Source organism: Chiloscyllium plagiosum, chromosome 39, assembly GCF_004010195.1.
Source record: "Chiloscyllium plagiosum isolate BGI_BamShark_2017 chromosome 39, ASM401019v2, whole genome shotgun sequence".
Classification (NCBI taxonomy): Eukaryota; Metazoa; Chordata; class Chondrichthyes; order Orectolobiformes; family Hemiscylliidae; genus Chiloscyllium; species Chiloscyllium plagiosum.
This window is the reverse complement of record NC_057748.1, coordinates 13,023,009-13,049,785: the sequence shown is the minus strand read 5'-3', so window position 1 is coordinate 13,049,785 and position 26,777 is coordinate 13,023,009.

Genomic DNA, 26,777 nt, shown 5'->3' with positions numbered 1-26,777 from the left:
ACTGTTTGACTTTGAATTGAACAGTTACTAATCTACTCATAACTTGGAGGTGCCAGTATTGGACTTGGGTGTACAAAGTTAAAAGATCACACAACATGAGATTAAAGTCCAACAGGTTGACAACCACCTAATGAAGGAGCAGTGCTCCAAAAGCTAGTGCTTCCAAACAAACCTGGTGGATTTGGTGTTGTGTGATTTTTAACTTGAGCTACTCATAATTAGCAACAACCTGTATTTATGTAGTGCCTTGAATGTAACAGAACTCCTTCAAGATTCCTCCAGGAGCATCGGCCAACAAAACACACTGTTGAATCACGGAAGGAAATAGAGGCATAAACTGACTGGAAGCTTGCTCAAAGATTCTTTTTAAGGAGGAATGCAAGCTTGAGAGAGACAGAGAGGTTTCTGGGAAAGAATTCCAGAGCCATTAGCAGAGTGATTAAAAGTGGAGCTGTACAAGAGTTAGAATTAGAGAACTGTAGATAGCTTGTTGGATGTGGCAGTGGAAGAGGTTCCAGAGATAGGGAGGGGTAAGGCTCTGGTGGGATTTGTAAACAATACTGAGAACTTTTAAAGTCAACATATTGCTTGACTGAGAGCCAATGTGGTTCAAAGGGTGTAGGGAAAGGAATATGGTGCAAAATCCAACACAGGCAACAATGTTTTGAATGTCCTCAAGACCCCTCAGCGTACGAATAGTTAATACAAAATGAAAGAACTGTGGATGCTGTAAATCAGAAACAAGGACAGACGCTGCTGGAAAAGCTCAGCAGGTCTGGCAGCATCTGTGGAGAAAAGTCAGAGTTAACATTTCGGGTCGAGTGACCCTTCTTTAGAACTCAGAGTTAACTCTCAGTGCCAGGGAACTAAGTTCGATTCCAGCTTCGGGTGACTGTCTGTGTGGAGTTGGCACATTCTCCCCGTGTCTGCATGGGTTTCCTCCGAGTGCTCCGGTTTCCCCCCACAGTCCAAAGATGCGCTGGTCAGGTGGATTGGCCGTGCTAGATTGCCCCATAGTGTACAGGGTATGAAACATTAACTCTGATTTCTCTCCATAGATGCTGTCAGACCTGCTGAGCTTTTCCAGCAATTTCTGATGTCATTCGCGCAGCAATAGTTAAGTCTAGATGAACTAAGGCCACGGGATTCGACAGCGGGTGGGCAAAGATGGAGCAGGGTCAAGATTAGAGCAGTGCTGGAAAATCACAGCAGGTCAGGCAGCATCCAAGGAGCAGGGAAATCGACATTTCGGGCAAAAGCTCTTCATCAGGAATGATGAATGGCTTTTGCCCGAAACGTCGACTCTCCTGCTCCTTGAATGTTGCCTGACCTGTTGTGCTTTTCCAGCACCACTCTAATCTTGACTCTGATCTGCAACATCTGCAGTTCTCATTTTCACCTGAAATGGAGTAGATGCAGGTGCAGACGTAAAAGAAGTGATGGCTCAGTTGTGAAGTTGGAATCTTACCTTGGGTTCAATTGTATTTCCAAGCTCCTGATCACACTTGCTTAATCTTAGTCTGTTGCCAAGGAGAGGGGTGGAACTGGTTGCTAGGTAACGGAGTCCAGATATTTTGAAAACCAGATATTAATTAACAGTTCATACTTGGAAAACGGAAGTATGTCATTGTAGGATAGGGTACAAGGGAGAAGAGGCAATGAGTGATGATGAAGGGATCACTGGAGGGAGATACAGAGAGAAGTGAGTGTCCCCAGGGCTCACAATTAGCACCATTTCTTTTCTTGTTTTGTGTAAATGATATGGGAGTGGCCTCAGGGAATGTAATACTGAACTTTGAGGGTGACACAAAACTGGGTAATGCAATAAATGGCGACAAGAACAGAAGCAAGCATCAGAAAAGCAATGACAGACTAACGAGTTGGGCGATGCAGTTTAAATGTGAATCATAGAACCCCTACAATGTGGAAGCAGGGCCATTTGGCCCATCGAGCCCACACCAACCCACCAAAGAGCATCCCACCCAGACTCACCCCCTTACCATGCAATCCTGCATTTCCCATGGCTAATCCATCTAGCCTGCACAGCTTTGGACTGTGGGAGGAAGCCCACGCAGACACAGGGAGATTGTGCAAACTCCACATAGACAGTCACCCAAGGCTGGCATTGAACTGGGCCCCTGGCGCTGAGAGACAGCAGTGTTAACCACTGAGCCACCATGCACTCCAACCGAAGCTGTGCAATTTGGGAGGAACAGCATGGAGAGGCGGTACATTCCAAAGTTTGAAAGAATTAAAACACATGATGGGGTCAGGAAGCATTATCAAAAATCCATAGAGGTGGCAGGGCATAATATTATCAGGGTATTGGATACTTGACTTTGGAAAGAGGGGCATAATATACAAAAAAACACGGAATTCATTCAAAACCTTGCCAAAATCCGCTTAGCTTTTGTTTGTGTATAATTGCACACTTATACTGTGTATAAGTGATGCACACAGGAAGAAAGATTTGAAGGCTTTTCAGGCAATGCAGAGGAGAGTCATTGGGGAGGGGTGAGGGCAAGCTAATTCACTTATGAAATCGAAGAAGCTTTGATTGCTCCCTTTAAAGCAAAGAAGGCAGAGTCTGAAAAGATGTTGGCTTCAGATTTCAGAGTAACTTTGCAATGTGACAGTTCAGGAGGAGCTCAGGCATATGGGGGGAAAGCAACTGGAGAGCATGGCTAAAACTGGACAAGTCTTTAAGAGCTGGTACAAGCAGAAGAGGCTGATGGACTTGCTTCTGTGCTGTAAGACACTTTGAGGGAAATTTAAATGTGGATGCATTTTAGTTTGGGTGTGTTGTGAATAATGCCTTTAAAGGAGATACTGATGTTGAAGCTACACAGTATGAAAGGCCAGAGGCAGAGAAATTCGGCCGAGCTGAAACTATTTCTCGGGCCTGTCTTTTTAAATCTGCAATGGCCTGTAATCATCCTTTCCATAACGTATCTGTGGAATAAAGTCTGAAGCTAGTGTCGTCTCTCTGAGTCAACCAGAGGTGCAGTGAGTCAAAGAGTTGACATTCCTGACTGTCCGTTATAAGGAAAATGATTTAGTCCCTTCCTGCTCTCCCTAACCACCCTTACCTTTGATGGAAATAAACAGAGTCATAGAGTCAAAGAGATGCACAGCACGGAAACAGACCCTTCGGTCCAACTCGTCCATCATTTCGCTAATTGTTTTAATTGTACTGAGCGGTCTTCTTTGGGTCAATGTATCAGGTGCAGCTCAGTTGATTGTGTAGTTGCCTCAAAGTCAGATGGTTGAGGATTGCAGATGCTGGAGATCAGCGTCGAAAAGTGTGGTGCTAGAAAACCTTGCAATCACTCAGTTGGATACACGGGTGTATTTACAGGCAGTGGTTGCCAGTAAAAAAAATGCAAACAAAAACGTCACGGTGAATTTGCTGGTGGGAAGTTGCGCTTGATAGCAATTCTGGATAGAATAAGCAAAAAAAAAGTATAATGATAACCATTGTAGGGGGAACCCATCTGGTTCACTAATGTCTTTGAATGAGGGAAGCTGCTGTCCTTAACTGGTCTGGCCTACACGTGACTCCAGACCCACAGCAATGTGGTTGACTCTTAACCACCCTCTGGGCAGTTAGGGATGGGCAATAAATGCTGGAACAGCCACTGACATCCACATCCTGTGTGTGAATAAAATATAACTCAGCTTTATCTGCTTGCTTCGGTGGAAGCTAAAGATCGCATGGCCATAATTTTGATTTGATTTGATTTATTGTTGTCACATGTGCCTAGGTACAGTAAAAAGTTTTGTTTTGTGTGCAATACAGGAAGATCATACCATACAAAGCGCATTAGGGTATTAGAACAGAGCGAGGAATACAGTGATACAGCTGCCGAGAAGATGCAGAGAGATTGAGATCAACATTAAATTTGAAATCTGAGAGGCCCATTCAGAAGCCTAATAACAGCGGGGAAGAAGCTGTTGTTACATGGAATCCCGACAGTGTGGAAACCGGCCCTTCAGCCCAACAAGTCCACATTGACTTTCTGAATAGCAACCCACTCATACCTATTCCCCTACCCTATATTTACCCTGGACCTGCACACACACCTGAACACTCTGGGCAACCCACCTAACCTGCACATTTTTGAGCTGTGGGAAGAAACCAGAGGAAACCCACACAGACATGGGGAGAATGTGGGGAGAATGTGCAAACTCCACACAGACAGTCACCCGAGGCTGGAATTGAACCAAGGTCCCTGGTGATGTGAGGCAGCAGTGCTAACCACTGAGTCACCCGTGTTGGTACGTGTGTTTAAGATTTTGTATCTTCTGTCCAATGGAAGAGGTCGGAAGGGATTATAACAGGGGAGGGGTCTCTGATGATGTTGGCTGCCTTCCCGAAGCAGCGGAAGTGTAGAATTTGGAGGAAGTGCCCTCAGTGTTCTGGCCAATATCACATAAAGACAAGTTTACCTGCTTATGATTGCCTTATGGGAGCTTGCTGTGTTTAAAGACTGTGTGACCTACATTAAAGAGTAAATACATTTCAAAAGCACCCCATTAGCTGTCAAGCACCTTGGAACATCCTTAGGTCATAAAAGGCTCTATATAAATGCAAGTCTTTCTTGCCTCTTTTGAAGCATTGATTCTTCAGTTGCGAGTAGCCGTTGATGAGGACATTGATTGTACTCAGCAGTATTAATGCACACCATCTTTCATGCTGTTAAACTGACCATGTTAGTCCAATTTAATTACATAAATAACCAAAATTAATTACCAAAAGCTTCTCTGACCACTGTCTATGATTTCTGGGATAATTGACTGCCAACAGGGAGTTACAGGGCTGCAGTTCAATCAGACTAGTTTCATCATGTCACAGTCAATGCAAGTCAAGTTTAAACACTTGACGAATGTCAGGCACACCTTGGCCTCAAAATGAAGTCACGGACTCACCACTTGATCACATTTGGAGGCAGCACTTGTAACAGTTTGATGAGAATCAGAATACAATGTGTCCTCGAGTCCCTGAGTCACTCTCCGAGAGTTGGGCAGCATCAAAATCACAAACATGATGCTGCATCCCTTTGACAGAGAAGGGCTGAAAGTCTAGTGTAAACTGATGAACCGTTGTGCGCTAGTTACGGCCCATTAGAACCTTATCCCCTCTAATTCCAACTCCATACAATTTTTATTTATTCATTCAAAGGATGTGGACGTCACTGATTGGGCTGTTTGGAAAACAAGTTATATTGGACTCAAAATGTTAACTCTGTTTCTCTCTCGCCACGGACGGCGGCAGACTTGCTGAGTTTCTGCAACATTCTCTTTTTTTTTGGGGCAAGCATATATTGCCTCAATTTGATACTTTCCTCATAGAACCCTACAGTGTGAAAACAGGCCATTGAGGGCCACTGAGTCCACGCCAACCCTCCAAACAACATCCTATTCAGTCTCACACTCCCCCTGCCCTATCCTATCCCTTAATTTCCCCCTGGCAAGCCCAGCTGGTCTGCATATCCCTGGATACTATGGGCAATTTAGCATGGCCTGTCTGCCTAACCTGCACAACTTTGGATTGTGGGAGGAAACCGGAGCACCCAGAGGAAACCCACGCAGACACGGGGAGAACGTGCAAACTCCACACTGACAGTCGCCCCAGGGTTGAATTGGACCTGGGTCCCTGGAACTGTGAGGCAGCAGTGCTAACCACTGAGCCACCATACTGCCCCTATTTTTGATCTTCAGTGTGAGAATGACGTTGTCCTAATTTGGAGGAAGATAGGTCTCCTGATGGAAAATTCCCAGAAAATCCCTACTGCCTTCTGGTGGGTTTTTTAAGTACCCTAAGAGGTTCGTCGTTATGGTAATGGCTATAGTGTGATAGGTTATGTCAGATTAATACAGTAGCTTCCAAGTCCATGACCACTTCCATCTAGAAGGACAAGGGCAGCGGGGGGAGCACCAGGCCCCTGCAAGTTCCCCTCCAAGCCACTCACCATCCTGACTTGGAAATATATCACTGTTCCTTCGCTGTCACTGGGTCACAATCCAGGAACTCTCTTCCTAACAGCACGGTGGGCGCTTACACCCCAAGGACATTCAGTGGTTCAAGAAGACAGCTCAGCACCATCTGGCAATTAGAGATGGGTACTAGAAGCTGGTCCAGCCAGTGATGTCCACTCCCATGAAAGGATTAAGACGAGTTGCCCTTTCAGAAGGTCGGAATGAGCCACATCCTTGAATGCCTAAGTCCATAAGATAAAGGAGCACAATTAGGCCATTCAATCCACCAAGTCTACTCTGCCATTTGATTATGACTGATATGTTTCTCAACCCCATACTCCTTCCTGCTCTCCATAAATCTTACTCCTGTTACCAATCAAGAACCTATTTTTGTCTTAAATGCACCCAATGACTTTGCCTCCATAGCCCTCTGCGGCAATAAATTCCACTGACTCACCGCCTTCTGGCTGAAGAAATTCCTTCTCATCGTAATTCTAAAGGGTTGTCCCTTCATCCTGAAGCTGTGCCCTCGAGTCTCAGTCTCTCCCACTAGATTAGAATCCCTATAGTGTGGAAACAGACCTTCAGCCCAACAAGTCCACACTGACCCTCCGAAGAGTAACCCACCCAGACCCACTTCCCTAACACTATGGGCAATTTAACATAGCCAATTCACCTGACCTGCACATCTTTGGACTGTGGGAGGAAACTGGAGCACCCGGAGGAAACCCACGCAGGCACGGGGAGAATGTGCAAACTCCACACAGGCAGTCACCCAAGGCTGGAATCAAACCTGGGACCCTGGTGCTGTGAGGCAGTAGTGCTAACCACTGAGTCACCATGCCGACCCTGAGCCACCGTGCACTAGTGGAAACACCTCCTTAACACCTTCTAACTAGGCCTCTCAGTATTCTGTAAGTTTCAATTAGAACCCCCCCTCATCCTTCTAAACTCTATCAAATATAAGCCCAGAGTCCTTAACTGCTCCTCACTCGACAAGCCCTTCATCCCCGGCATCATTAGTGTGAACCTCCTCTAGACCCCTTCCAACGCCAATACATCCTTCCTTAGATATAGAGCCCAAAACAGCTCACAATATCCCAAACGCGGTCTGACCTGAGCCTAATGCAGTCTCAGCAGTACATCCCTGCTCTTGTATTCTAGCCATCTTGAAATGAATGCTAACACTCTGGAGCGTTGGAGGCTGAGGGTTGACCTTATAGAGGTTTACAAAATTATGAGGGGCATGGATAGGATAAATAGACAAAGTCTTTTCCCTGGGGTTGGGGAGTCCGGAACTAGAGGGCATAGGTTTAGGGTGAGAGGGGAAAGATATAAAAGAGACCTAAGGGGCAATTGTTTCACGCAGAGGGTGGTACGTGTATGGAATGAGCTGCCAGAGGGAGTGGTGGAGGCTGGTACAAGTGCAACATTTAAGAGGCATTTGGATGGGTATATGAATAGGAAGGGTTTGGAGGGATATGGGCCGGGTGCTGGCAGGTGGGACTAGATTGGGTTGAAATATCTGGTCAGCATGGACGGGTTGGACCGAAGCGTCTGTTTCCATGCTGTACATCTCTATGACTCTATGACTGCCTTTGCCTGTCAACTGAACCTGATGTTAACCTTCAGGCAACTTTGAACTCAAACTCCCATGTCCCTTCGTCCTTCAGATTTCCAAAACCTTTCCACATTTAGAAAATCACTTCTATTTTTCCTACTAAAGTGCATAACCTCACACTTTTTCATATTATATTCCACTTCTTTGCCCGCTCTCCTAGACTGTCCAAGTCCTTCTGCAGCATCTCCGCTTCCTCAACATTACCTGCCCCTCCACCTATCTTTGTGTCATCTTCAACCTTAACAACAAGGCCCTCAGTTCCGTTGCCCAGATCTTTGACGGTCAACGTGAATAGTTGTGGTCCCAACACTGACCCCTGCAGAACTCCAGCAGTCACCAGTCACCATCCTAGAACCGGACCCCTTTATCCCCAATCTCTGCCTTCTGCCAGTCAGCCAAGTCCTCTATCCATGCCAGCACCTTGGACTCTTATCTTATTTAGCAACCTCCTCAAAGCACATTGTCCAAGCAAGGCCTTTTGGAAATTCAAATATATCATGTCCACTGGTTCTCCTTTGTCTAACTTGCTCATTACCTCCTTAAAGAATTCTAACAGATTTGTCAGACATGACCTCCCCTTGACGAAGCAATCTCAGCCTTAATAATGGATTTGAAAATTTTACCAATGACCAAGGTCAGGCTAACCAGCCTTTATTTTCCTGTTTTCTCTCTCATTCCTTTCTCAACATGGGTGTTACATCAGTCACTTTACAGTCCTCTGGGACCCTCCTTGATTCTAGTGATTCCTGAAAGATCACCATCAGTGCCTCTTCAATCTCCTGAGCTCTCTCCTTCAGAACCTGGGGTATAGTCCATCTGGTCCAAGTGACTTATCCACCTTCTATACTTCCAGTGTCCCCAACACCTTCTCTTTAGTGATAGCCACTATACTCACCTTTTGGTACGCTCTGGTGTCTTCTACTGTGAAAACTGATGCAAAGTAACTATTCAGCTCCTGCACCAAGTTTTCTATTCCCATTATTACTTCTCCAGCCTCATTTTCCATATCTTCTTTGCCTGAAGTTAGATTCCTGACCCTTTCCATATTCTCTGTCTTATGACTTTGTTCTAGAAACTTTAATAATCTCAGCTGAGTCCTACTTCCCTCCCTTTAACTTTGTCCATGCAAAAAAATTCTACAGAGCCCAAGTTATGTAATTTGAATCATAGAATCCCTACAGTGTGGAAACAGACCTTTTGGCCCAACAAGTCCATACTGACCCTCTGAAGAGTAACCCATCCAGACCCATTCCCCTACCCTATTGCTCTACATTGACCCATGATTAAAATACCTAACCTACATATCCCTGAATACTATGGGCAATTTAGCATGGCCAATTCATCTGGCCTGCGGGAGGAAACCAGAGCAAACCCCACGCAGACACGGGGAGAATGTGCAAACTCCACACAGTCGCCCGAGGCTGGAATCGAACCCAGGACCCTGGCACTGTGAGACAGTTGCGCTAGCCACTGTGCCACCCACTGAGCCACTGTGCCACTGTGCCGCCAGGACTCAGGTCCCAGCATGTTTCAGGTGGAGCACATCCCATCAGAACAGTTTCCTACTTCCCTAGTACTGATGTCAATCTCCCTGAATTTGAACCTGTTTCTCTGCATGGTGGCTCACGGTCAGCATGGATGAGTTGGACCAAAAGGACTGTTTCTATGCTGTACATTTCTATGACTAAATTTAAACATTGATATCACTCTTTGTGCACCTTCTGCGCAGCCATAACTTTGTATTCTTTGCTGTGATCTATTGCCCTTGTACACTTTGTGTGGTTTGATCTCCTCAGATGCAGGCAAAAGAAAACATTTCACTGTACTGAAGTACATGTGACAGCAATAATCAAATTAAATAAAACCAAACTCGTTTCTAAGCTCTACATTGGTATCTTCTTGAAAGAGCTGAAAAATTTGTTTCTTAACTTTAAAACACTTTTTACGATTTAGATTAAATTCCCTACAATGTGGAAACAGGCCCTTTGACCCAACAAGTCCGCACTGACCCTCCGAAGAATGACCCACCCAGACCTGTTTTCCCTCTGACTAATGCCCCTAACGCTGTGGGCAATTTCCCATGGCCAATTCACCCTGACCTGCACACCTTTTGGACTATGGGAGGAAACCCACGCAGACACAGGGAGAACATGCAAACTCCACACAGACAGTTGCCCGAGGCTAGAATCGAACCTGGGACCCTGGTGCTGTGAGGCAGCAGTGTTAACCACTGAGCCACCGTGCCACCCTTACTCAGCCTTGTTCCTTCTGAAGTAAAAAAAAAGTAATAGCTTTACCTATTTACCCTACCCATCATAAAGCCAAAGGTATAGATATCTTTCCATTCATAACAATGTGGTTTACAGTCACCTGGTCTTTGACACATTACTGAATTAGACCACTGTTCCAGAAGACCATGATATTTTTAAAGATCTTTCAGTGAAGTAATTAATAGCCACTTGCATCTATTTTGAAATCCAAATTCAAAAAATTGCGTTAAAATATATAAATTACAAAGGTTTCAACTCAACATGTTAAGTGGGGAGGGTGAGTAACCACAGTCATGGTGTACACCCAATAATATTGGTGGATACAGAGATATGATTTGTCAGACTCCTGGCTGTTAAAACACAGATAAAGTTAAAAATCACACAACACCAGGTTATAGTCCAATGGGTTATTTGGAAGCACTAGCTTTCGGAGCGCTGCTCCTTCATCAGGTGGTTGTGGAACAGGATCATAAGACATAGAATTTAAGCAAAAGATCTCAAGAACAGCTTCTTCCTCACTGTTAATAGACTCCTGAATGGATCTCTAGTGCCAAGAGGTGGCAGATGAAATTTAATTTAGATAAATGTGAGGTGCTGCATTTTGGAAAGGCAAATCAGGGCAGCACCTATCCACTTAGTGGTAAGGTTCTGGAGAATGTTGTCGAACAAAGAGACCTTGTCATTGAACTGAAACAATATATTGAACAAACCGAGATTGCTGTTAAGTCTTTCATTTTTAAAATGGGTTGCAAGTTTTGGTTGATTAATATGTAAATCTCAGAACTTCTGGGAAAAGGTTCTTGGATTTACATATTACTGTACTGGAAAGAAGTTCTGGGATTTACATATTAATGAACCGAAACCTGCAATCCATTCTAAAAGATGAAAGACTTAACAGCAATCTAGGTTTGTTCAATATATCGTTTCAATTGCATTAGACTGAGATTTTTTGCTATAAATTCTGTGTCTTATGATCCTGTCCCACAACCACCTGAGGAAGGAGCAGTGTTCCGAAAGCTAGTGCTTCCAAGCAAGTCTGTTGGACTATAACCTGGTGTTGTGTGATTTTTAACTTTGTCCACCCAAGTCCAACACTGGCATCTCCACATCAAAACACAGATAGATTATTAACTCAGTCCTGAAGAAGGGTTACACCTGAAACATTGATTTCTCCACCTCCTGATGCTGCCTGGCTTGCTGTGTTCCTCCAGCCTCCTGCCTGTCCCTCCTGATGCTGCCTGGTTTCCTGTGTTCCTCCAGCCTCCTGCCTGTCCCTCCTGATGCTGCCTGGTTTCCTGCGTTCCCCTAGCCTCCTGCCTGTCCCTCCTGGTGCTACCTGGCTTGCTGTGTTCCTCCAGCCGCCTGCCTGTCCCTCCTGATGCTGCCTGGTTTCCTGCGTTCCCCTAGCCTCCTGCCTGTCCCTCCTGATGCTACCTGGCTTGCTGTGTTCCTCCAGCCGCCTGCCTGTCCCTCCTAATGCTACCTGGCTTGCTGTGTTCCTCCAGCCTCCTGCCTGTCCCTCCTGATGCTGCCTGGCTTGCTGTGTTCTCCCAGCCTCCTGCCTGACCCTCCTAATGCTGCCTGGCTTGCTGTGTTCTCCCAGCCTCCTGCTTGTCTACCTTGTCTTGGGTGTTAACTTGGCCAAACAGCAATGGGAGCTGGGTACATTGGTCAAATAAGACTCTGGAATCACAAAACCCACACACTAGACACAGTACAAACACAGCAGCCAGGTGCTAATGACATTCACATAATGGAAAAGGCAACAGTTATCTTGGACATACAATAACTTATCCACTAATCAAAGGTGGGCCAAGACAGAAAGGCACTGGGTCCTGCTACACAAAGAAACAAACAGCAGCTAGCCATCCATAGATTGGAAATGCTTTAAACTATGAAGTGTGGCACCCTGATTGGTCATAACAAAAGAAAATTCCAGAAAACCATCCAAAAAGTAATAAAAACAGGGTTCACCTGCAGACAACCTCTGGGAGCCTCTGAGGAGAGCAACGTGGCCAAAGGCAGAGATCCATTGACCATCCAGAAAGAGAGAGAGAGAGAGAGAGAGAGAAAGAGAGAGAGAGAGAGAGAGAGAAAGCAGTTTTGCAGAGACAGAGACTGAGACAGAGAGGGAGGGAGAAAGAGAGAGCAGCTTTGCAGAGACAGAGACTGAGACTGAGACAGAGAGGGAGAAAGGGAGGGAGAGACAGAGAGAAAGTGAGAGAGAGAGAATAGCTTTGCAGAAACAGAGATGAGACAGAGAGAGACAGAGAGAGAGAGAGGGAGAGAGAGAGTGGCTATGCAAATCTGCAACAGGCTAGGGAAGTATTGTAAACTAAAGGTGCCGAATAGGATTAGAGATAATATTGTTCCATAGTAAAACTATTGTAACTTGTTTTCGAATAAAGTTGGGACTGTTTTGTCTTGGCATCGGCCTGTGTTCCCGTCGATTTGACCGCTTCATTATTGTGAGACACCCGGAAAACATTCTGGTTGGAGATGTCTAACTTGCTTTACGGAGGAATAAGATAACAGTGGTCTGCAATCAGAATTCAGGGAGCTCAGCAGAAAATTAGAAAGCAGGACCTTTAAAAGCAGCAGTCTCGAGAATGCACCCAGTGGCCCGCACTCAGAAATACAGCAAGAGGAGAATAAGTTGGATGAATATGCAGCTGGGATGTTGGTTCAAAAAGGAGAGGTTGGGGATGGAGCCTGTCAAAGCTGAGTGGTCTGCTCCTGAATGGGGGTGGGGTGGGGGGGAGGGGGGGAGGTGGGACTGACTTTCTGGTGGGACAGGGAGACAGTGAGGACTGCAGATGCTGGAGATCAGAGTCGAGACTGCGGTGCTGGAAAAGCACAGCCGGTCAGGCAGCATCCGAGGAGCAGGAGAATCGACGTTTCGAGAATTGGCTCTTCATCAGGTCTGGTGGGACATTTTGAGAGTGCTGTTGGGTTTTAAAGGCACGGGGGTAGGCCATTTCGGATTGAGGTGGGGGAGAAATTTCTTCACCCAGAGTATGGTGAGCCTGTGGAATTCTCTACCTTGGACAGCTGTTGAAGCCAAACCATTGAATGTTTTCAAAAAGGACTTACATATAGCTCTTAAAGCTAGAGGGATCTTACAGATTAAAGGAAAGCAGCAAGAGGGGGCTGAGTTAGATGATTGGCCATGATCATATTGAGTGGTGGAGCAGCCTCGAAGGGCCGAATGGCCTATTCCTGTTCCAATTTTGGAATGGGGAGCCTGGGTGGGTGTCGGGGGGTGGGGTGTTGATTTAGTTGGAATAAAATCAGAAATGGGACTGGAAAGCAGAAAATTAGTGGATTAGTCAAGATGACAGGGAAATAACAGTGAGAGAATTGAAAAACAAATTGGCAGCATCTGCTTCAACACAAGAGTACAGCAAATAAATCATCATAGCACTTCCACAGTGTGGAAGCCGGCCAGACCACTTCTGCAAAGGGCATCCCACCCTAACCCTGCATTTCCCAGGGCTAATCCACCGAGTCTGAACGCTATGGGACAATCCACCCTAACCTGCAGACCTTTGGACTGTGGGAGGAAACTGGAGCACCAGGAGGGAAGGTATACCAAAATGGGAGAACATGCAAGCTCCACACAGGCAGTCACCCGAGGGTGGAATTGAACCCAGGTGTCTAACACTATGAGGCAGCAGTGCTAACCACTGAGCCACCATGAGCTCAGGTAAAGCTACAATAGCTTGAGATCATGATTATTACAGAAACATGGTTTAACTTGGGACAGAAATGGCTTCTCTCATTTGATTTATTATTGTCACATGGACCGACATACAGTGAAAAGTATTGTTTAGCAAGCTAACCGGGCAAATCACACATTACATAAATACAGGTACAAAACCCTTTATCTGAAATCCTTGAGGCTGGTTGTTTCTCGGAATTTGGAAATTTTTGGATTTCAGAATAAATGATATTTTCACAGTGAAATTTTTAAAAATTACCGAACAGCAGACCCTAGTGTGACTAGTACAAGTGCTGAGACACAATTGACACCTTCCAGTGCTGGGCCACACCGCCATGTCACATCTGAGTGACGTGGGTTGAGTGGGTGTGGAGTTGGGTCACCTGCTCGCACGCCAAACAAATCTTGCTATAAAGATAAAAACCTTCACGAGAAAAGCTTCGGATTTCCGAGCTTTTCGGATTTCGGAATTTCAGATAAAAGATTGTGTACCTGTACACATTGCTGGTTACAGGATTTTTAGGAGAGATAAAACAATCCCTCCGAGTTTCTTCCAGCTGTGAGGCCCCCTGCGTTTGAGACGCAGTGGGAAAATCCAGAACTGGAAATCAATGTTGTGATTGGTGGAACTCTGGAGCATGGTGCCGTGCGGCTTGAAAGAGAATTAAATACAGGACGGAGAGTAGCAACTTTATTCCTCGTAACAATTACGGCTGTCAGGAGTGAGATATGTGAGAAGGATCTTCGAAAGCAAATGTAGGGATTAGACTAAGGAACAAAAGTAAATGAGAAGACACACTGATGGGACTGTATTACAGACCTCCAACCTGTCCGGGGAGATCTCAGAGCGAATTTGTAGGCAAACTTGAGAAGTACAGAAAAATTAGGGCAGCAATAGTTGCAGATTTGATTTATACAGAAGTTAACTACTTCAGTGTGGAAGGAACTGAGCAAGGAGAATTCTTGAAGTGTATTCAGGAGCACCTTTTTGGCCAGTACATAGTGAGGCCAACAAGAGAGAGGGTATGGGTTTTGGACCTAGTTTTAGGAAATGAAGCTGCAGGAGTGACAGAAGGAGAGCATCTTGGTAGTAGCGTTTAATTACTCATTCACAGAATGTGGGTATTGCTCATTGGGCCCAGCATTTATTGCCCGTCCCTAGTTGCCCTTGAGAAGGTGGTGGGGAGCTGCCTTCTTGAATCGCGTTAAAAATCACATGACACCAGGCTATAGTCCAACACGTTTATTTGAAAGTACATGCTTTTGGAGCGCCGCTCCTTCGTCAGGTAGCTAGTCACCACTCACTTGCTGCAGGTTGACCCACAATGCATTTAGGGAGGAAGTTCCAGGGTTTTGACCCAGCGACAGCGTAGGAATGGCGATGTATTTCCAAGTCAGGATGGTGAGTGGTTTGGACAGGAATTTGCAGGGGGTGCTGCTCCCATATATCTGCCACCCTTGTCCTTCGAGATGGATGTGGTTGTAGGTTTGGAGGGTACTGCCTTAAGACCTTTGGTGAATTTCTGCAGTGCATCTTGTAGATGGCACACACTGTTGCTGCTGAGTGTCAGTGGTGGAGGAAGTGGAGGTTTGTGGAGGTGGTGCCAATCAAACGGGCTTGTTGTTTATCATAGATCAGGGTGGCGAGGGGGATGGGGATCCTCAATCATTAACAGTTTTCCACTGCAATTTCACAATTAATTGGCCCAGTCAGAGCCAAAGAATTGTCCTGACTATGAATGACTGGCAGATGACTCCTTTATTAAATGTGAGGTGCTGACTGGATAGTTGTGAGAGTCATTAATGGGATTTGCAGTCAGGAAAGCACGCGTGTGTAGTTAGCTATTGCTTAGAAGACATTTGACTCGTGATCAGCATGAAAGACAAACTTTAAGCAATCACAGCTTATTAAAATTCTGAATGTTCATTGGCTGAAAGCTATTACTTTCTATTGTCTGTGAACAAGCACAGCTGGAGCAGAAAAGTACCGTAAAATCCTGTGTGTACGGTCCACATCAGATTCAGACCCTCCATCAGAATAGCTGTAATTCCTCTGCGGGCAAATGTATTCCTGAACACTGTGTGAAGTTGGAATTTCTTGAAGTCCACTCCATATTAGATTCCCTACAGCCTTCAGTCCAACAAGTCCACACCAACCTTCCCAAGAGTAACCCATCCAGACTCATTTCCCTATGTTTACCCTTGTCTAAGGCACCTTACACGATGGGCAATTTAACATGGCCAATTCACCTGACCTGCACATCTTTTCGAATGTAGACATGGGGACAATGTGCAAACTCCAGACACATTTGGGTGGCACGGTGGCTCAGTGATTAGCACTGCTGCCTCACAGCACCAGGGACCCAGGTTTGATTCCTGCCTTGGGCGACTCGTCTGTGTGGTGTTTGCACATTCTCCCCGTGTCTGCGTGAGTTTCCTCCAGGTGCTCCGGTTTCCTCCCACAATCTAAAGATATGAAGGTTAGGTGAATTGCCCATAGTGTTAGGTGCATTAGTCAGGGGTAAATTTGGGTAGGGGAATGGGTCTGGGTGGGTTGCCCTTCAGGGGGTCGATATGGATTTGTTGGGCTGAGGGGCCTGTTTCCATACTGTAGGGAATCTAATCTAATCTAGACAGTCACCCAAAGCAGGGATCGAACCTGGGTCCCTGGCGCTGTGAGGCAGCAGTACGAACCACTGAGCACAAAGTCACTCAAATCTCAGTGTCATAGGATTATACAATGGTTACAGCATAGAGGAGGAAACTCAGCCCAACCAGTCCCACTGACTTCGCCCTTCCCTTGTAATCCTATACATTTTTTGTCTTTATGTGCTTATCCAAATCCCTTATGAAAGCTAGGATTGAATCCATCTCCTGCACAATCCTGGGCAGAGCTTTCCAGATCCTAATCACTTGCTGCATAAACCTGTGAACTTTGATGCTTTTGCCAATCACCGTAAGTTAATACCCTCTGGTTCTCAACTTCCTTCACCAAGGGGAATACTTGTACTCTGTCTCGGACCCCACATGGACAAGTCAAGTCATCATAGTCTCTTCAGAGAGAAACAATTGGTGGTGACTTAAACTGAGGGCCACTACACCTCAGACAAGGGGAGAGACCTCGAGGGTAACCTCAATCTCTATGGGAATTGAACCCATAGCATCACACTGCTTCACAAATCAACTGTCCAGCTAACTGAGCTAAACCAACCCCACTCCTCAAAGCACTAAATACCTCAATCTCAACTTTCCCTCCTTTAATGTGAAGGGTATAGATAAGGTGAATGGCAGGTGTTTTTTTATCCCCCCCTAGATTAGGCGATTTCAAGACTATGAGGCAAATTTATAATGTTAAAGGAGGTAGATTTAAAAAAGAACACGAGGGGCAACTTTTTTACACAGAGAGTAGTTTGTGTGTGGAATAAATGTCCAGAGGAAGTAGTGGATATAAGTACAGTTACAATATTTAAAAGAGATTTGTATGAGTACATGAGTAAGAAATGTTTGAAGGGATGTGGGCAAAGTGCAGGATAGTGGGTCTAGTTTAGTTTGAGATTATGGCCAGCATGAATTAGTTGGGCCGAAAGGTCTATTTCTGTGCTGGATGACTCTCTGGCTTATTAGTTCAAGGACTCTACATAGAGGAAGTTGGACTTCTGAGATAGTCAAGCTGAGAATAGGGAGATAGAGTTTCTAGATATAACACTCCAATACTCAAGTACATTAGAATGAGGAGAACTCTAACCTTATGAGGCTATGCTACATTCGTATTAATGTAATCAATAATTGAATAAATCGTATTCCAATAGAACAGGTTAATGCTCTTAAGTGATAGTTTGAATCCCACTATTTCACTTGGTTTGAATTCCAGTCATAAATATGTGAGAGTATGCACTTTCGCAGGTTGAAAATGAGATATAAATTTTATTTAAATAGAGAAAGCTGCAGCACACAGGGGTTTGAGGGTCTTGGTGCATGAAATGCAAGCATCCAGGTGACAAGGAAGGCAAATAGAAATGTTGGCCTTCATTTCGAAAGGAATGGAATATAAAAACTGGGGCAGTTCTTGCTGGACTTCTTGAGGAAATTCTGAGCTGCTTTAGGAGTTTGCAATCACCCGCAGTTAATTCAAGCACTCGTGAACACACCAATGCCGGTCAAAGGAGTTTGTTCTTTATGAAGAAAGCGTCGTATTTCTAACAGGCACTTGATATGGCACAGAACATTAAAAATGCAGAAAAGGGAAATGTTTTCATCTTGTACTCATCAGGACAAACCTAAATTGGGAGAAAATTCAAACAATCATAACATCCAAATTAATAACAAATAGGACACTCCACGCCTTGAGGGTGTTTTGCCATTCAATGGATGAAATGATTACTTCATGTGACCGCCTACCTTGATAACTTTGACCCCCTTGATTGTCAAGAATCTATCGACCTTCATCTTTAAAAAATCCACTTCCACTGCTTTTTGAGGAAGAGATTCCAAAGACTGATGAATCTTTGAGAAAAAAAAAGACTTTGCCTCATCTTTATCATAGAATCCCTACAGTGTGGAATCAGGTCATTCGGCCCAACAAGTCCACACCAACTCTCTGAAGAGTATCCCACCCAGATTCAGTCCCCCTACTCTATTACTCTATATTTACCCCTGACTAATGCACCTAACCTACACATCCCTGAACACTACAGGCAATTTAGCACAGCCAATTCACCCTAACCTACACACCTTCGGACTATGGGAGGAAACCCATGCAGACACGGGGAAAATGTGCAAACTCCCCACAGTCACCTGAGGCTGGAATCGAATCTGAGTCCCTGGCGCCGTGAGGCAACAGTGCTAACCACTTAACCACCATGCCACCCCAAACAGTCTTAAATAAGAAACCCATATGTTGTGCCTCAGTTTAGATTCTGCCATGAAATGAAATATCCTTTCTACACCTAGCCTGTCAACACCCAGGATCTTACAATCGAGTTGCCTCTTACTTTTCTACAGGCCCAGCCAGTCCAACATTGGATATTTTCCTCATCAACCTGCTCAGAGATGATATGACTCACCTTTAGAGGCGGTAGGTCAAGCTCAAGAGTTGAACAGTCTACTCTTACTCCTATTTCCCATGTTTCTATGGGGACCCAGCAAGTTAACAAGGAATGATTGCACCCTGAGAAAACAATTAGTGTCAAACATACTTTTAGAAATGTAATGCTCTTTGACACCACCATTTTTCAGACGACACAAATGTCTTCTGGGTAAGATGGAACCAGTCAGGGATAGGGACAGTGATGGGGAATTGGACACATATGGATCCTAACCAACAACTCAGCAAGAACTCTCAAATTAATGTGGTTCTCTGTCACGACACTGTCGATGTTCAGGCAGTTTGAGGCCACGGGATGTAGGCATTATTAGTCCAGCCAGCACTTATTACCCACTCTGACCTGCCCTTGATAACGTGGTGGTGAGTCACCTTCTTGAACCACTGCAGTCTGTGTGTCGTGGGTGCACACCCAAAGCTCATTTGGAGAAAGTATCAGGGTTTTGGATGGGTAAGACTAAACGAAGAGTAGTTTTAGGTCAGGATGGTGCAACACAGCACAGCAGTGAGAATTTGTCGACGTAGGTGTTATTGGACCAGGAGCCAAGCACAGGAGCAATGGGGGAATGGGAGCTGGAATACGGACAGCAAGGTTTTATATGAAGCCACGCCCAAAGAGGGTGGAAACTAGGAGGCTGGCCACAAGTGAAGCTTTGAAGTAGACGCACACAGTTAAGGTAACTATTGCTTCCTGAAAGTTTCAATTATTCGAAAGAGAGAGACAACTACGCATAGTGAGTTTTAACATGAGGGGTACACACCTCATGGGAGTCAGTTTCAGAAGGTGGAGCTTTCAAGGTTACTCCAGCCAGTGTGGGGATTGAACCTGCTGTTGGTGTCATTCTGCATCACCACCTGCCAACTCACACTGCTTAGAGCTCCCTTTGCAAATAGAAATTATCCCCTAATTATTGCACATTGGCCTTTGTGAATATCTGGGTGAAAGGAAGTGAGAAGGAGCTAGATTGCAGATGGTGTGGGACGGGGACGTTTATAATTTTTGTTTTTTATTTGATTTTTTTTGTGTGCGGGTGTGAGACACAATGAAAGACAACAAGTGCATAATTTTCCACCACCAGGAAGAAAGGAAACATTCGAGTGGCCAGTGACAAGCTGTGCCCTTCTTGGGAGATTTACAATGGTCCGTGCAATATGAGCATTACTGGCTGGACCAACATTTATTGCCCATCCTTAACTAGTCAAAGTCAGATATTGGCCAACCATAAAAGGGCTGTTATGAGTTAAGCACAACATCATTTTGGGTTTGGAGTCACACAGAGGCTAAATCAGGAAACGAGTCAGATTTCCTTCCCCAAAGGGGGTTAGTAGCTAGATGGGGTGTTACAATGGTTGGGGGAGGGAGTTGACCTGATTGTCATGAGGCTTGTTTTTTATTCCACATGCCCTTTAATTCCCATTTCTCCATCTGCAGTTGGTGGGATTTGAATCCTTGTTGTTAGGACAGTGGCCTGTGGTTCTGGATAATATCCTAGCTTAGTGATATTACCACTATGTCACCACCTCCCCTCACATAAAGTGGCCACGGCAATTTAAATTACCCAAAGCTGTGATCAGGAACAACAAAGCAATTTATTACCTGCTAACTTGTCTGAGAATGGTGTAGATTGGGCTTAAAGGGCCAAAACAGATGACTAATTAAAGCAGTACAATTGTTGAGTTCCATTTTAATTGATGCGATAGATCAACACTGGGCCACAGCTGAGGTTTATGTTCGTTTCCCTGAGAATTAATATTCTGCGTATTGAATTTCAAATAAGTTAGACCATCTTGAGGTATTTAATGTTCAGAGCAGAAAATGGTACTTTGATTTCCAATCACACACGCACACGCACACACACACTGTTCTGGGTGCAATAATCTGTCATAATTACACCCCCATGAAATGTTGCAGGAGAGACTGTAGTATTGCAAGGATCTATAAAACCAGAGCGCCCTTTTATGAGCATGGCTTAAAAATTAGATCCTATCTTTGCTGACATGATGTCCCTTGGAGTCATTCAGGTCATGAGGGAAAATGTGTAGGGTTCAAATCTCTCAATGTCTCCTAGTCATTTTGTAACCCATTTCTCCTCCAACTCCTACTGAGCTACATCCACATGACCACCTTCCATTGAAAACCTGACCTAACTGTCCAGCTTCCAGCTTACCCTCAAGATGCTAACCTCCCACCTCCCCCAACTTCCTCACCTCACTCCACCCAGTGAACAGACTCAAAGGAATTTCGACAAAACCCATTTTTCTACAGAATGTGCTGGCAAGTCCTGCATTCATTATCCATCCCTTGTTGCCACTTGGCTGGTAAAACCATTTCAGAGGGCAGTTTTGAGTCAACCACAAAGCTGTGTGTCCGGAGTCACCCATGGGCCAGACCGGGAAAGGATAGCAAATGTCCTTCCCTAAAGGGCATTGAGGAATGAGAGGACTTTTGACAAATTGATGATGGGACTCTTGTTGATTATCAAACAGCTTGCACTCCCAATAATCCCCTGCACTCCCATTTGTCCCTCCCTCCCAATGGCCCCCTTTTCTTGATCACCTGTTCACCCAATTGCAGCCCCTCCCTCCTTCCCTTCACATCTGTTCCATTTTAATGTCATTGACTCTAGACCCCCTGCCCACCCCCTTCCTCACAATCGATGGCTTTCCCCACTCCCCTTCCGGACAGCCCACCCCTCTGTCCCGCCTCCATTCCTAAGTCGAACTCGCTCTCCTTCCCCACAATAGCCACTCCTCCCTCCTGGTCGCCCTCTCTCCCAGCCATTGGCAAGGAAGTAGCTGGTGACAGCCAATTCCCCTTGGAGAGGATAGGCCCAGGCAGTGTGCAAATGTGAGGGCTCTGAAGATGCTGGCGCAATGGAACTCTCAGTCCGAGTGGGAAAAATCTAGCCGACCTTGGAATTGGTTAATGTGTCCTGGAAGCAATTCTCACCACACCTCAGCAGAATAAATAGGCTGATAAATTGCACAGCGCAACCATCCACAGAGCAATTACACTGTTACATTGAATAACAGATCCCAAGTGTTACAGCCAGAATTGCTGTGCCATTGTCTAGAAATTTCAATAACTTTGTTTCCACAGACCTTCTGGAATATTCCATCAAGCTCTCTGCAGCTGGAGTCAGTGACTGGATGGAAATGACTAAAATCATTTCCGCAACTGCTACATATCTGAAACCTCCAGGCTTCAGACTGCTCTGCTCATTTCAGTTTTGAGCTCGACGTGCCAATCTCTCTCTCTGTGGCTGTAAATACAGTCTCTGTCAAAGGAAGTGCATCACCAAGACCCAACTGTTACACATCTGTCCTGCAAATGATCAGCACCTTTTGTGGTCTGCCGAGCACTCTACAGCTGATGGATGTCTGGGTGCTGCTATATTGCAGCTGGTTTGTTCACAGCAACCTCTCGCAATCAGCAACGAGACAGTAACCACCCCTGCACGCACTCCTGCTGATGTTAGCTGAGGACCATTCAAATGTTAGCTAGGACAAGGGAGAGAAAGTCCCACTTTTCAAACTGGGTCATGGGCTCTCTAACACCCTCCGCCCTCTGTGAAAGTGACATTGCCACAACGAACCATCTAACCTCCAAATTCAATAATATTCAAATTAACATTGAAAACTTGAATCGCTTGAGGTATATTCAGGTAATGCCATGAGACTGTGTCCATCCTGGAGACTGTGTCCATTCTGCAGACTGTGTCCATACTGCAGACCGTGACCATCCTGGAGACTCTGTCCATTCTGGAGACTGGGTCCATCCTGGAGACTGTGTCTATCATATAGACTGTGTCCATCATGGAGACTGTGTCCATCCTGGAGACAGTGTCCATCCTGGAGACTGTGTCCATCCTGCAGACTGTGTCCAGCCTGGAGACTCTGTCCATTCTGGAGACTGGGTCCATCCTGGAGACTGTGTCTATCATATAGACTGTGTCCAACATGGAGACTGTGTCCATCCTGCAGACTGTGTCCTTCCTGGAGACTGTGTCCATCATATAGATTTTGTCCATCCTGGAGACAGTGTCCATCCTGGAGACTGTGTCCATCCTGGAGACTGTGTCCATCCTGGAGACGGGTCCATCCTGCAGACCGTGTCCATCCTGGAAACTGTGTCCATCCTGCAGACTGTGTCCATCCTGCAAACTGTGACCATCCTGCAGACTGTGTCAATCCAGTAGACTGTGTCCATCCTGTAGACTGTGTCCATCCTGGAGGCAGGTCCATCCTGCAGACAGTGTCCATCCTGAAGACTGGGTCGATTCTGCAGAACGTGTCCTGGAGACTGTGTCATTCCTGCAGACTATGTCCATCCTGGAGCCTGTGTCCATCCTGGAGACCATGTCAATTCTGGAGACTGTGTCCATCCTGGAAACTGTGTCCATCCTGCAGACCATGTCCATCCTGGAGACTGTGTCAATCCTGGAGACTGTCTCCATCCTGGAGAAAATGTCAATCCTGGAGACTGTGTCCATCCTGCAGTTCGTGTCCATCCTGGAGACTGTATCCAGCCTGAAGACTGTGTCCAGCCTGCAGACTGTGACCATCCTGCAGACTGTGTCCATCCTGGAGACTATATCCATCCTGGAGACTGTGTCCATCCTGGAGACCGTGTCCATCCTCGAGACCGTGTCCATCCTGCAGTCGGTGAGCATCCTGGAGACTGTGTCCATCCTGCAGACGGTGTCCATCCTGCAGACTGTGTCCATCCTGCAGACTGTGTACATCCTGGAAACTGTGTGCATCCTGGAGACTGTGTCCATCCCGGAGACTGTGACAATCCTGCAGACCGTGACCATCCTGGCGAACGTGTACATCCTGGAAACTGTGTCTATCCTGCAGACTGTGTCCATCCTGGAGACTGTGTCCATCCTGAAGACTGTGTCGATTCTGCAGACCGTGTCCCTCCTGGTGACCGTGTCCATCCTGGAGACTGTGTGCATCCTGAAGACAGTGTCCATCCTGCAGATCGTGTCCATCCTGGAGATCATGTCCATCCTGCAGACTGTGTCCATCCAGGAGACTGTGACCAACCTGGAGATTGTGTCCATCCTGCAGACTGTGTCTATCCTGGAAACCGTGTCCATCCTGAAGACTGTGTCCATCCTGGAGATCAGGTCCATCCTGCAGACCATGTACATCCTGCAGACTGTGTCCATCATGTAGACTGTGTCCATCCTCGAGACCGTGTCCATGCTGCAGACGGTGAACATCCTGGGGGAGACTGTGTCAATCCTGAAGACCGTGTCCATCCTGCAGACCATGTCCATCCTGGAGACTGTGTCCATCCTGAAGACCGTGTCCATCCTGGAGACTGTGTCCATCCTGGAGAACGTGTCCATCCTGCAGACCATGTCCATCCTGGAGACTGTGTCCATCCTGGAGACCGTGTCCATCCTGCAGACCATGTCCATCCTGCAGACTATGTCCATCCTGGAGATTGTGTCCATGCTGGAGACTGTGTCAATCTGGGAGACCGAGTCCATCCTGCAGATCGTGTCCATCCTGGAGAATATGTCCATCCTGGAGAACGTGTCCATCCTGCAGACGTGTCCATCCTGGTGACAGTGTCCATCCTGGAGACTGTGTCCATCCTGCAGACGGTGAACATCCTGGGGGAGACTGTGTCAATCCTGAAGACCGTGTCCATCCTGGAGACTGTGTCCATCCTGGAGACCGTGTCCATCCTGCAGACTGTGTCCATCCTGGAGACTGTGTCCATCCTCGAGACCGTGTCCATCCTGGAGACTGTGTCCATCCTGGAGACTGTGTCAATCCTGGAGACTGTGTCCATCCTGGAGAACGTGTCCATCCTGCAGACCGTGTCCATCCTGGAGACCATGTCCATCCTGCAGACCATGTCCATCCTAGAGACTATGTCTATTCTGCAGACTGTGTCCATTCTGGAAACTGTGCCCATCCTGGAGACCATGTCCATCCTGCAGACGGTGAACATCCTGGAGACTGTGTCAATCTGGGAGACCGAGTCCATCCTGCAGATCGTGTCCATCCTGGAGAACGTGTCCATCCTGGAGAACGTGTCCATCCTGCAGACGTGTCCATCCTGGTGACAGTGTCCATCCTGGAGACTGTGTCCATCCTGGAGATTGTGTCCATCCTGCAGACTGTGTCCATCCTAGAGACCGTGTCCATCCTGAAGACTGTGTCCATCCAGGAGACCGTATCCATCCTGGAGACTATGTCCATCCTGAAGACTGGGTCGATTCTGCAGACCGTGTCCATCCTGTAGACTGTGTCATTACTGCAGACTGTGTCCATCCTGGAGACTATGTCCATCCTGGAGACTGTGTCCATCCTGACGACCGTGTCCATCCTGGAGACAGTGTCCATCCTGCAGACCGTGTCCATCCTGGAGACTGTGTCCATCCTGAAGAACATGTCCATCCTGCAGACTATGTCCATTCTGCAGACTGTGTCAATCCTGGAGACTGTTTCCATCCTGGAAACTGTGTCCATCCTGCAGACCATGTCCATCCTGCGGACTGTGTCCATCCTGGAGACCGTGTCCATCCTGAAGATTGTGTCCATGCTGCCGACTTTGCCCATCATGCAGACTGTGTCCATCCTGGAGTCTGTGCCCATCCGCGAGACCGTGTCCATCCTGCGGACGGTGAACATCCTGGGGGAGACTGTGTCAATCCTGAAGACCCTGTCCATCCTGGAGACAGTGTCCATCCTGCAGACCGTGTCCATCCTGGAGACTGTGTCTATCCTGGACGCCGTGTCCATGCTGGAGACTGTGTCAATCCAGGAGACCGTGTCCATCCTGGAGACTGTGTCCATCCTGGAGACCGTGTCCATCCTGCAGACTGTGTCCATCCTGGAGACTGTGGCCATCCTGCAGACTGTGTCCATCCTGGAGACTGTGTCCATCCTGGAGACCATGTCCACCCTGGAAACCATGTTCATCCTGCAAAATGTGTCCATCCTGCAGACTGTGTCAATCCTGGAGACCGGGTCCACCCTGGAGACAGTGTCCATCCTGGAAACTGTGTACGTCCTGGAGACACTGACCATCCTGGAGACCGTGTCCACCCTGGAGACTGTATCCATCCTGGAAACTGTGTCCATGCTGGAGAATGTGTCAATCCTGCAGACTGTGTCCATCCTGGAGACCGTGTCCTTCACAGAAACTGTGTCCATCCTGCAGACTTTGTCAATCCTGGAGACTGTGTCCATCCTGGAAACTGTGTCCATCCTGGAGACCGTGTCCATTCTGGAGACAGTGTCAATCCTGGAGACTGTCTCCATCCTGGAGAAAGTGTCAATCCTGGAGACCGTGTCCATCCTGCAGATCGTGTACATCCTGGAGACAGTGTCCATCCTGGAGACTGTGTCCATCCTGCAGACTGTGTCCATTCTAGAGACTGTGACCCACCTGGAAGCTGTGTCCATCCTGCAGACTGTGTCCATCCTGCAGACTGTGTCCTTCCTGGAGACCGTGTCCTTCCTGGAGACTGTGACCATCCTGCAGAGTGTGTTCTTCCTGGAGACTGTGTCTATTCTGCTGAGCAAGTCCATCCTGTAGACCATGTCCATCCTGGAGAATGTGTACACCCTGGAGACTGTGTCCATTCAGGAGACTGTGTCCATCCTGGAAACTGTGTCCATCCTGGAAACTGTATGCATCCTGCAGACTGTGTCAATTCTAGAGACTGTGTCCATCCTGGAGACCGTGTCCATCCTGGAGACTGTGTCCATCCTGGAGACTGTGACCATCCGGCAGACTGTGTCCATCCTGCAGACCGTCTCCATCCTATAAACTGTGTCATTCCTGGAGACTGCGTCCATCCTGCAGACCGTGTCCATCCTGGAGACTGTGTCCATCCTGGAGACTGTGTGCATCCTGGAAACTGTGTCCATCCTGGAGACAGTGTCCATCCTGGAGACTGTGTCCATCCTGGAGACTGTGTGCATCCTGGAAACTGTGTCCATCCTGGAGACAGTGTCCATCCTGGAGACTGTGTCCATCCTGGAGACTGTGTGCATCCTGGAAACTGTGTCCATCCTGGAGACAGTGTCCATCCTGGAGACTGTGTCCATCCT